The sequence below is a fragment of the Festucalex cinctus genome, chromosome 2 (assembly GCF_051991245.1).
Source record: "Festucalex cinctus isolate MCC-2025b chromosome 2, RoL_Fcin_1.0, whole genome shotgun sequence".
NCBI lineage: Eukaryota > Metazoa > Chordata > Actinopteri > Syngnathiformes > Syngnathidae > Festucalex > Festucalex cinctus.
Window position 1 is genome coordinate 5,221,532 of NC_135412.1, and position 13,493 is coordinate 5,235,024.

General features: G+C 41.7%; 1 long non-coding RNA gene across 3 annotated transcripts in view; it reads right to left on the bottom strand.

The window, feature by feature from the left end:
* LOC144013481 (uncharacterized) overlaps positions 1-13,493 on the bottom strand; it is a 104,371-nt gene that overhangs the window by 56,484 nt on the left and 34,394 nt on the right. For all 3 annotated transcript variants that reach the window (XR_013282257.1, XR_013282256.1, XR_013282258.1), the window contains one exon: positions 8,676-8,830. This is a non-coding gene — a long non-coding RNA (uncharacterized LOC144013481). The remainder of the gene's footprint in view (positions 1-8,675; positions 8,831-13,493) is intronic.

The following is a 13,493-nucleotide window of genomic DNA, read 5'->3' on the forward strand; positions in this document are numbered from 1 at the left end:
CTTTATTGAAGTTTTAGCAGTATGTTTTTTTTTATGGCACTGTTAAGAGTCGAGTGGGTAGCCAGGCAGGCCCTCAACGGACAGTATAAATAATAGGAAGCTGTTTGAAGCCATAAAGCCTTTTAAGTTGCAGAAGTTAGCCCATGATGATGAAAAATGTTGCTGTGGCGTTAATGTGGTATGACCTTGAAGGATGACAGGAAAAATGTGGTTATTCATCATAGAGACGGTCAACGTACAACAGATTTAATGCACAGCAGAATGGTCCCGCTATATTACACTGCAGATTTGTCATGTGGAAGAACAAGTACCCAAGACGATAGTAAACTGGAAGACATTACCAAGAGAACTACTGTATAAGCAATAGGGATGTGGCGATATCCAAATATCACGATATGATATTATCACGATATCAAGCTCACGATACGATAATTATCACGATATTGTGGGGAGGTTGGCGATATTTAAAAAAGGTCACAATATTGTATAAAAAAAAAAAAGAGCTCATACAAAAAAAAAAAAAGCAAAATATTGTGCTTTTGTACATAACAGCAATACATATAAACTACCTCCAATCTCTAATAACACTTAATATTGATGGACTTACTCACTAATGCAAGCCCACATCGAGTTCCTCCACGTATTGACTCGCTTCACAAGCATATTACAATCCCCTTCATCTGACAATTAGTGTATTTTAAACATAAAAGGGCCAAACATACCTGGACTCTGGTGCAAGAAAATTTCATGGACATAAAACTGCGGCAATGCATTCCTGGCAAATCATAGCACTTACAAAGCATCCAGTAAGATTGTTCAAATGTCATACAGTTTACAGCCCAGAGGGAGAATATTTGCATGGTGTCTTGGGATTACTACACCACGCTGTGTGGTTTTAACCAGTGGCATTTTATGTCTTCTTTTGGTAGTTTAACTCGGCAACAGCGTTTCTAAGCTCTGGCTCACATTTCCAGTAGGAATTGTGAAGTCTAGTTAAATATACGAATCTAACGGACACATACAAGGCGCATATTCCAACAGTAATATTCATAAGCAGTGCCTCATGTGGATTTTCATCCATCACAGGAGTGGAAACTTTGCTTCACGCTCGTTTGCCTTTTCTCATTTGTACAAACCTTCCGACCAGCCCACATGAATAATACATTTGCTCCATTAAACTGCAAAACTAACACAGTGAGCATTTTACTGGATTAAGTGCATTCTCTTGCTTCATAGCTCTTTTACACTGTCGTTTCTGCCTGCTGGGGGGATTGGGTGTGGGGTGCATGTGGGGGAGTGGGGGCTGGGGTGGAGATTTCAATTTATGAAAAGTAAATTAAGCAGGAAACTATGACTTTTTTGGTAGTTGACTTCAAATTAGGGGATTGGTGTGAATGGACTAATCCTTACCTGACATGTCAGCAGAGTTGCTAATGATTTGTGAAATTCTAAGCACATTGTGACTAAAAATGAAGAGTGCGATGGTGTGGAGTGTTGATGTTCGAGAAACAGAGAGAATTTAATACCAATGTAAATTAGCTGTATGCTAACAGTAGGGCTGGGTATTGCCGCCAACCTCACGATACGATACGTATCACGATACAGGGGTCACAATACAATACGTATCGCGATACATATGTATCCCAATACTTGATACTTCAGGTGATACGTATCCCGATATATTACATTAATTTACTTTCATAAAAGTCATAGGTATACCTAAAGGATATGTTTGTTATGCTGACTGACAAAAATATTTTTGTTAGCTGAAAATGTAATAATATGCATGAGTCGATATGAGCAAAAATATCAAAGTCATGTTAAGTTTCTAAGTGAATAAATGTAGATATTCTTCCTCTGCTTTCCTTTTTCTTAGCAAGACACAGTGTCCAATCACTGGTGAGCTATTTTTGCATTAATTGAAGGCAATTAACTTCAAAGACGCTTCTGGTTTTTATTTTTTAGGTACAATGTAAGCTGCAAATGCAAACGTTAACTGCCTACTTAAAGTTAATGAGCAAAATATCGATTCTGACGCCTGCGTATCGATACGTGTATTGTAATGAGGCCCGCAATGATATATTGCCGTATCGATTTTTTGAGCACACCCCTAGCTAACAGCACATTTACTGTACGAGTGTCCGTCAATGTGCACTGTCCCTTTCAAATAAACAAAATGATAAATGTAATGTTCTTCAAATACTATTTCGATCAATCTATGTCCTAAATTAGTTCTTAGCATGTGCAACTAGGGTGGCCAGACGTCCGGAATTAGGGCTGACAGTCCTAATTTTCAGTGATGTGTCAGGCGTCATGTGCAACCTTAAACCAGACGCTGGTTTGTCCGCCTTTCAGCGTTGAGTTTATGTAACCCAACATAAGTCCCGCCGGCCCGCCCCCACCCCATGTATGTCAACTGATCTGGAATTGGCCAAGAGTGAGAAAATCCCGTATCGCATTGGTTCAATAAATGTAAACAACATCTGGTTACCTCATTTCTTCCCCATATTCTTTGACTGTAGCCCGCTAGCAAAAAAAAAAAAAAAAGCAGCACGACCGAAAATGCCAAAACGCCGGACATCTTTTAATATTGAATGGACGAAAGAGCACGACTTCCTGGCCAAAAGAAGTCGAGACTCGTTTCACGGTTTCTGTATGCTTTAACGATGTGATGTGGACGTGAGCAGTCGGGGGAAAGCAGCCGTAGAACATCACGCGGCAACCAAGCATAAAAGCAACAGGTGAGAAGGAGGTGTGTCATCCTTGAAGACATTTTTTCGAGAACCATCATCGGACAACAAAACAAAACAGATCATGGCTGGGGAAAAAAAAAGAAACATGATAAATTCAAAACCTACTCAAAACTAGAAACCTGACAAACGCAAAAACAAAAAAACCAAACCCAACCCAAACCGTGACAGCTTCAGAGGAACTGGCAAAGTCTATATAATTAGCTTGACCTGAACTACGGCTTTAGCCACATGAATATGGTTTTAAATATTGATAGGATTGCTTTCTGTGATGCTGTATCCTGTCCAGGTGTCTCGTTAAAAATGGGGTAGTAGTGGATTAGAGAATAAATAGCATCAACCACTGCATGTCACCTCTAAGAAAGACTTTTTCCCTGGAAAAGCTACACAATTTATTCACAGGGCAACCAATGCTATTTGAGTGACAAGGGTAAAAACATTTAATCATGGATTTACTACAGTACATCATTTCTGTAGCAAAAAAAACAAAATAATTCAAGGACAATTTACTGCCTGAAGAAATCAATGTTTATTATTTCAAAGAGAACTCTGAGGGAAAATTCTTCTGCAGTCGATAATTGCAGGTGTCGCCAAGTAGACCAGAACTGAAGTCTTAATAGATTTGGCCACTTCTGAGGCGTGTGGAATGCTGTAAGCGCAACATTTACCATTAAGTACTCCAAAGCCAAGGACAATACATTCCAAGATGTGACAACGCAATTGAATAACAGCCACTTCTGAAACTACGCATGAGTATTTTAAGTTTTATCAACACTCATTTTATTGATTCTTTCAAGCCTGTATTATGTTTCTTGTGTGTGTCGCTACAGACGCAATCAAGATAAATAAAATTTTGTAAAAGATGGAATCATGAGAGAGGAACCCGAATCCAAGCATTGGTTCTTATTAGGGGTGTTAAAAAAAAAATCGATTCGGCGATATATTGCGATACTACATCGCGCGATTCTCGAATCGATTCAATAATCGGCAGAATCGATTTTTTTTTTTTTTAGGATTCACACCTTGAGCATGGAAGAATGTTATATGAACGGAACATTAAGCCTTAATATTTTATTTTAATGCTGTTCAAACATGAAACAGATTACAACCTCTATAAGACTGAAATTTCAGATAAATAAATAATACATTTTCATATAAATCTTACACTCTACAAGCTTACTGATTAGTATTTTCTAAATTTGAATGAAAAAAATCGCAACAATCGACTTATAAATTCGTATCGGGATTAATCGGTATCGAATCGAATCGTGACCTGTGAATCGTGATACGAATCGAATCGTCAGGTACTAGGCAATTCACACCCCTGGTTCTTATACCACTATCCTTCCATTTTCAATGCCAGCCACTTTCAGACCCTCTTTTACCATCTCATGTGAAAACAAAACACAAAAAAAAAAACTCTAAAAGACAAAAACAAGTATGTCCCTGAGATTGAATGATATAAATAGTATCTTATTTTATCCTGTTCATGTTCACATATGAGCTGAAGCCGATCTTACTGTAGCTGTCTCTGGGTGACACTCTGACCTGAGCAGAATGATAAACAGCGGTAGCCAACATGCATCGTAGTGACATTCTCATGCGTGTAGCTTGTGTCTACCCACTTATCCTTAATCCTCTTCGTTGCAATGGGAACATAGGGACGTGTAATCTTGGGCTGCCCACTTTACCTCACCCCAGGACAACTTGATGGTGCTCACTGTTCAGAGTCCTACACCAAGTTGTCGCTAGGCGGCCTACTTCCTCTTTCCTTGAAGGTTCCAGTCCAGTGTCTGGCGCATGATATTGTCCGGCAACATACACAGCCATTTATTGGCATTCTGTCAGGCCACCTGATGCGAAGGATATACTGCAGGCATGTGTTGATGAAGACCTACAACCCTTTGGTTAGTTTCCAGGTCTCTGAGGCTTTTGTCGACACTGTTAATCAAACTCGTTGGGCTGTGTCTCAATCTTCACTGACTGTCTATTCTCACGCATGTTTGGGTGTAATCATGAAATGCATTCAACTGATTGCAAGCTAGAACAACACACTTTTAGCTCCCTACCGATGTTCAGTCAGTGCTGCTGAAGAACATTTGTGTTAAAAATTCATCAGCGTCGCACCTCTCAGGATGCCAACATGCAGTGACTCATCACAGTCTGCACTTGAAATCATGGAATTTTTAATTAACAGAGAGCACTTCTAATGGGTTTTTTTCCGGCTAATATGAAAGTGGGGCTTTCGATTTTATCTTCTGCTCCTTGTGCGGTTTAACCTGGCAAATGTGACAGCATGAGATTAATTATAAGTTTAAAAAATTGGGAGAGGTTCCATAAAAAAATATTGAATTCATAATAATTCATTTGTTGCAACAGTTGGGCAGCAGAGGGGAACATTGTTTTATACTGCTGTGTTATATCAAGAAATTTGGTAGGTTAAATTCTCAGATCTGTCATTTAACATTTTCTTCCTATGCTTGTGCTGTGCTACAGATACTACCCTCAAAGTCCACTTGGTTGGACAGATTTCAGTTTGTTGTATTCTTTTAATATACATCATGACTGTAGATCCAGTCATTGATGAGAATGGAAGCCTACAAGTTGTGATGCAAATACACCAGTAAATATATATATAAAAAAAAAAAAAAAAAAAAAAAAAACATTCCTCCCTGAGTCGTTTACTTTATTGTGGTGGAGAACGGTGTTTGCACGCCCTAAACGAGTCAAGTTGCTGAGGCTTTATGCAAACAGTTCCTAGGGGAGGGGGAGACGAAAAACGGCTAAAACAAACACAAACACAAACAAACAAATACATAGGCAAATAAATGCATAAACCAAGTTTGCACTCTCTATGATGCAGTTCCCTTTTTGGAGCCAGGTCTGGAGGTGGGGATAGAATGAGTGCTTGGCGGACGGACCCACACTCACAACAAGAGGCCCCCTTATAGATCCACCTTTACATTCTAAAAACACGCACGGTCATTGAAAACTCTCCGTTGTCAATTGGTGATCAGCCAATCAATGCGTACCCTGCACATTGCACCCAAAGTCATCCGGGATAGGTTTCAGCTCACTCGTGACCTGAATGCGGAAAAGCGCTTATAGAAGATGAAGAGATAAATGAACAGAGGACTGGTTAAATTTGTGGATGAAAATAAGGGAAGAGATTATGACTGGCACTGCACATCTGGTCATGCATTCTTATGACACCTGCATCTGTACCTCCCACCTAAATGAACAGATGCTGCGTTAAGCATTATGTACAAACAATATAACCGCACACTAACGCCTGCAAAACTTGCATCTCCCTCACTCTGTCTCAGATTGCAGCCATGGCTCGTCAGCACTTTTGTCGAGGCCTTTTCACACACAAACACAATAAAGCCACCACCAGGGATCTCAGGTGGGTAGCAAAGCTCTAATCCACTTTCCATCTAAGCACATTTTTAACCAGAGGTAGGGAGAAGTGGGAGACATAAGTTGTCCACCACTCCCTGCTCTGTCTGCAGGGGTGTTTACACAGCATCAACATAAAGTGTGAGGATGGATTTTATTGTCCGCCAAGGTGTGATGAGAGGGAAAATGGATACGTTTATGTGGTGTGTCTGTCAAAAAAAAAAGTAATGATTCCCCTCATTTTTTTTTTGAAACAAATATCTTTGCTTCTTTGTCGGGCTTCAGTCTTGTATGTCTGTGACGTGAGTGTGTGTGCGCGTGTCCGTGCATGTGTATTACTGCCACAAAAAACAAAACACAGAAAAGTAAAGTTTATTGGGGGGAATGCCGAGACCGAAAGACACACTCTTGCTGAGAACACAGGCCTCATTTAGGTTAGTGCAGGATTAGCTGAGCCGCACAAACGCTGGAATTAAAATGTAAATGAGGACAAGGATTGCAACAGAAGGAGTGCAACAAGACAAGCATGGGGAGTGAGGCATGTAACTATGCTATGCTGTTGTAGTTGAGAACATGCTTATTTACTGATGGCGTATTAATTCCATGGTGTATGGATATGTTTACAAGTAGGGTTGTTCCGATACTGTATTTTTGGATACCGATTCTGATACCTAGTTTTGCAGTATTGTCCGATGCCGATACCGTACCGGGAAAAAAAAAATACAAAAAAATAAAAAAATAAAAAAATTGTGAAACAGGAAAAAAATGATACAGAATGAATCCAGTAGGACTTTTTCATTGCCTACCTGAATACGTAATCAACCCCCAATCAAACCTGAGTTTTGGCTCTCAAAGGCCAAAATAGTGCAATGCGCATGTCAATCCAACATGCATAACATTAGTGCAACAAGAAGTAAAATTAAAATAAGAAATAATATACAAGTTATCTTTGAGAGCATGGCATTAAGGCCTGCTTGAGGTAATAACATATCGTATTGAAAAACAATTGCCATCAAACAATATTTCCTCATGTATTGCCTCTGCCCCTCTCTTCAAAACATACGGCCACAATTCCGATGACACGACTACAAAGTTGACCATCGGACTGCTGCCTCGGGTGTCCTGGGTGCCAAGTGCAAATATGGACACCTCTACGTTTTAACATGGTGTTTATGGACAATCCATGACGAGCACAGAAGTCCAATAACGGAACAACTCAGGTTCTGATCGAGGGGGCTGTTCCTCCCAATCACGCCACTGCATGTCTCACTGTCATTGCCCACGTCCCCCAGAAGAACGAGGGAGTCCCCAGGGGGGCGCGTTCTCCAGCACACCCTCAAAAAACTCCAAAAAGGGTGGGTACTCTGAGCTGCTGTTTGGTGCATATGCACAAACAACAGTCAGGACTGGTCCCCCCACCCGCAGAGGGAGGCTCCCCTCTCATCTACCGGGGTGAACCCAACGTACAGACGCCAAGCCGGGGGGGGGGGGGGGGGGGGGGGGGGGGGGGGGGGAGGGGTGCAATAAGTATGCCCATACCTGCCCTGCGCCTCTCACCATGTGCAACTCCAAAGTAGAAAAGAGTCAAACCCCTCTCAAGAGGATTATTGGTACCAGAGCCCAAGCTGTGTGTGGAGTTGAGTCAGACTATACCTAGTCGGAATTTCTCTGCCTCGCACACCAGCTCGGGCTCTTTCCCTGCCAAAGAGGTGACATTCCATGTCCCAAGAGCTAGCTTCTGTAGCCGGGGATTGGATCATCAAGGTCCCTGCCTTTGCCCGCCACCCGACTAGTCGATTAATCTTGACAACTCTAATTCTCTGGTGTTGCTCTAATGAGCATTTTCCAGTTAACCTGTTGTATACTGTTACAGGTGCTTATATTATCCTTACTTCTTTAAACTAGATGTGACTGCTTTAAATATTTAGAAGGATTTCCCTTTCCTTCTGGATTGACTTTTGAGTTGTATCAGTTTTGACGTGAAAAATTTCCAACAAGATTAGGCTAACATTGAATACATCACTAGCTTGACATTGAGAAGGGCAGGTCGCACTGAGGCAATAACATGTTTTCTCTGCTTACAATAGCCCAGGAGTTAAAAACACACTGTCAAATTAATCATCTTAAAATGGACAAAACTCAATGTTAGCCCCTAATCCACACAAACACACAAGCCTGTCTCCTCATGTCCTCTAAGTGGACAAAGGAAACATTAATGAATAAATCCATAATTTACATATTTTAAATTGGTCAAACTTTACAGACTGGCAAGGACGTTTCTCTCCACATATTTGTTAGTTTTGAAAGGGCAAGGGGTACGCCGTGGTTGAGGTCAAATGACTGTAGTTGGCTTTCATAAATTGTCTCTTTTTATTAAGATTAAATTGCTTCTCTTGGAGGATATTAAAAGGAAGTAGAGGAAACATAAGCCTGAAAAATATATAGTTAAACACTACCAAACCATCTATAATAAAGCAGCCAGAAATGCAAGACAAACACAAACACTTCCAGTCTGACGACGCCCACCTTTCGGCAAGTGCACAATGATCCATCCATCCATTTTCTGAACCGCTTGCTCCTCACAAGGGTCGCAGGGGGCCTATCCCAGCTGGCTATGGGTAGTCGGCAGGGTACAGCCTGAACTGGTTGCCAGCCAATCACAGTGCACAGTGATGTGAAGCCTAAAAAAAAAAAAAAAAAAAAAACATGGGGTAAGCACTTTTACGTCAGTTGATCTGGCTCCTCTGATTCCGTGTATATTTGCGAGGCTTCGCGTCATAAAGCATTCGTCAAATATGGTGAAGCACTCGATGAAAAGGTGAACATCGTCATCGATGGGAATTGATGATTAACGGAAATCCCCAGCTCTGAAACACTGTTATCAAAGCTTGCATCAGGGCTTCACAGGTGCGATTGTGGTGTTCCCCAAGGCTGGAATTTTAGTAAAAACTTGTCCATGCGTTCACTAGGTGGGGGTAATGAGGCAATTTGGAAAACGTTTTAAAATTTGTGCTCGTGATACTTATCTTTACATTTCTTTTTATCCTGATGACCTTTACTCGATTTATGCTCACTTTGAGTATATTTTACAAAATAAGTTAGGAATGGATGTTATGTTAGTGCAAAGATATAATTCAAGGACACACGTATTCCGTTGATCACTCTCTTTTACTTCCCTCTCACATTCATACAGCCGACAAAGCTACTTGTCTTTGCTCACTTTCTTTCCTCAGCGGGTAAGTGCACGAATTGTTCCTCGTTTTTAACATTCCATGGCTCCCTGACTCAAATCTGATGTTCAGCATGGGAATCCTGATGTGTGTTAGCTCTCTTCACACCTGTGTACTGCATCATTTTGTCCTGTTACCTTTCATGCTCACGGATTGGCTGGCAACCAGTTCAGGGTGTACCCTACACTGCCCGAAGCCAGCTGGGATAGGCTCCAGAATCCCCGTGACCCTAGTGAGGATTATGCGGTTAAGAAAATGGATGGATGGATGGATGGATGGATGGAAGGAAGGAACTTTCATGCTTTCTTTTACAGCACCTTTATGCATTGTGGTAGGAATGACACCCAAGATCTGGAGTTTTGTTGATGAGCTGACACCAGTGGATGCATGAGGGGTTGTTTTAGAATCAACTTCTACTGTATACCTTGTACTGAAGCAGTCAGCAGACAGTCTTTCAGCACCTGAGTGAACCATTCTCTATTTGTATTGATGGGTAGTAGTTCTCAGCAATTTCACTCTGAGGAATCATTCGAACTGAGCAGGTAAATTGTGAGCAATTGTTCCTCACAATCTCCCGCAATATTCCTTTTTCCGAAGAATATTGGTGTCATGAACTGGATAATCAATGCAGTATCAAAACGTGGAAAAAGCAACATCTAGCCATTTACTGTAGTAATCCACTATCAGAATTGTGAACTGCAGAAGCTGCACATTTTTTAAGAGGCCAACAATGTCAGCGGCAACCTTTACCCAGGCAAATGAAGGTAATGGAACAGGGTGCAGTGGAGCATCGTGGGTCACAGATGACTACTCGACAATATGACTTATCTTTTTGACAATGTGGCACATTTCTTAATGAGAACTTGCACCTGTCCAGTGTCCACCAATACTGTTCTCTCAAATGCTTTGTGCGGACAATTTACTGATGCCCCAAGCTTGGTAAATACATGAAGGAGTGGCATGCAGCTTTTAAATTTTCCATAGAGATTGCATCAGTGCATGCCATTATTGCCGCAATTGACTCCACTTTCTCTGTGTGACCTATACCAGTTCCAGTGAGTGGCAGCCTGGAGAAGCGGTCAGCAACATAATTCTTTGAGCCAGGCCTTTACTGAGACGAGCCGAGCCACACTAAGGCCCTGTTTACACGGAAGCAAAGCCGGCTTCGTTCCTCAGACAAATCTTGTACACACAGAACCGTCTCAAGACATGTGAGTGTCCAAAAGAAGACGCCGAGGACGTTTAACGGCTGTAATATAAGCCCAGAGGCCGCCATATTACTCCTCCCAAGAAACATTTGTCAGCATACAATCCTATACATTTACAGTATCAAATTAGAGAACATTTGTGACAGTACTTAGTAGAAACAACAGGGGTCCAGCAATTGAGCGATAAAAGAAAAGGGGTCTTCAAAGTAGTTTAAACAGTAGTCTGCTCGCGAGATGGGAGGAGTAAGATGGCTGCCCTGTCGCTTCAATGGCTTGCACGGACGTGTATCGGCTATCCAGTATTATATACAGATCAGTGAGACGAACACAACGCAATGTGACAAGTACAACATCACGCAAAACATTTTGCTGTAAAAGCATAAGCTAAGCAGCTAGTGCAAAACAACGAAGACACGGCTTTCCGCCATTGTTGTTGACAGACTGGCTGTTCGTGAGCAGTCACGGGAGAAGTAGCTGTTGTCCACATTGGAACGTACGGGACCAACTGCCCAAACTGTAAGAAACTTGTGCGGGTACACTGAAACGGGCTTTCATGTGAATACCAGACCGGTTATTCCTTTTTGTTGTCAGGAGTCAAATCAGCATCTGGTGATCCGTGCACAGCAAGAACTTCCTACCCTACAGCCACACTCGGCCTCTTTTCAGCAGCCCAGACACATGCCAAGGCCTCTTTTTCCTGCAATTGAGCAGGCCTATTATCTTTTAGCATCATTCAGGCTATGAGAGGCAAACGCAATGATTTGTTCTTCTCCAACATGTCAGGACAGTTGAGAGTCCACAAACAGAATTATTCGTTTGGACAATTGCGCATTTATTTGTGGAACAGTTCAGTGTAGGTCTGTTAGCAATAATGTCTTTATCTTGTTCAAAACCTTCCTGGACTACATCAGTCCAGTCGAAGGTGTTGTTTAACAGTTAAGGCCCTCATTAGCTGTACCACATGATTTCCGGCCCGATACAGGATGTGAAGACTTAATCCACTGGTAGCAAAAAATATTAAGTCCACCAATACTGTAAGTCACATTAACAGCCACTAGCCAATTAGAGGAAGAGTAGGGCGAGTCTTGTCTTGAAGTTGCACAATGACAAATCCATATTCGCGCCCCGCGCACCTTCAAAGACATAAGGGAAAATCATTAAACATGGTGAGAACTTAACTGCTTTAAAAAAAATAAAAATAAAAAATAAAAAAAGTTAAAACAAATGCCGCTGGGCATGGCTCGATGTAAAAGCGGGCGATGGAAAGCCTTTCTACCGTTGGTTCCACAATTTGAAGCAGACAGGTGTTAGTGTATGCTATAGGGAGTATAAAGCGTATATATAACCGAAAATAGTAAACAATATAAATTTTTGGATTAGCTACCAACCTTCTCATAGCCGACTTCCAAGACACAACTGATTGATACAAACAAATGTCATTTATCCTTAAAACATTCAGTACTGTATATCCAAATGGCAAACAGTTAATGGTTTACCAGAAATCAACCAAATATGTTTCCTGGATTTTGCATTCATCATGCTTATATTCAAGATGTTGCATTTCCAACGACATTTTTACAGTATGTATTGCCTGTAAACCCACCACTTAAAACATTCACTATCAATTTATGTGCAATGGAGAATTACATTGTGTGTTACTTGTTGGCCAAAAAAAATCCATACATTTTCAACAGAAAAGGTATGTGTCAGACGCACCGACAGTCAAGATTTCTCTCAAGAAACCCTGCTTGTCAAATTACAAGACACACACGCGCGCGCACGCACGCACAAACTTTCCCCAGCAAGGGTTCACCATACCCAATCAAATGCACACAACCATCCGCATACACACGCATGGCAGTCTGATACGACATTCAGTGTGTGATGACAGTATCGGATCCTCGTGTGATTGAGGTGACGGCGACAGAGACAGGATGGAGCTTGTCAGCAGCCGTGAGTGACAGGAAGCTGAGATGGGGAGGACGGCGAGAGAGACAGCTAAGTTCATGGCACGCCATCTCTCTGTCCGTCAGTTTGTCTCACCCTCCCTCATCCTTGTGCCTACCAGTTTGTTTCAACCTTTGCTTTCTTTTCTTGCCCTTTTCTACCAGTCCTTTTGGTTCAAAGCCCTGATTTTTCCATGACATTCAGGTTGATGAGTTGATTAATGGTCCCCTCATATGAAATGTTCACTTTTGGTTGTTTTTTTTGACATAAGTATGCCTTACCATAGCCTGACTAAGTCCCCAAAGCTGTGAAATAAACGACCCATGTTTCCCTTTCCTATGGGCGTTTGTATCACATTAGCTCAAACAGCACTCTCAAATGGGCTGTTTCAGCAGGTCGGTTTTACACGTCACTAACCCCACCTTTTTCGGTTTTATACGTCACTAGCTCAGCGCGAACTCCACCCTTACACCTTCCACCCTTAAAACAATATTGTCAATTGACCAGCACTTGGCACTGACTTTGTAAAAGTCTTGTGAAAGTCAGGACAAAAGGCCAAGAGATATTTTTTTTTTCATAATTATGTACCACATGCCCTATGAATGCACATACTATTCTCAGCTTTTTTCTGCTCAGTTTGCTTCCTCTCTTGTAGAAACAAAGACTGTGAGATGAGGGTCATCTTTTCTGACAGCAAGGGCAGCCAAGCCCTCTGAGGTTGTCATCCTCCACTGCTTTTAACAGCGGACCGCTTTGACTGGCCCTGTTGCCCAATGTGTGTTCTGGACCCGTGCGGAAATTCTGGCATGTGTGCAATAGCTCGGTGGTTAAACTGCTGATCACCCACCAACACTGAGCTTTCCACCCTCCAGTGATTCAACATATTTTTTTGTATTCTCACAGCGTCTCAGTAGATACTCAGTGGAGGCATGATCTATGAAATTACATCAGGTTTCCAA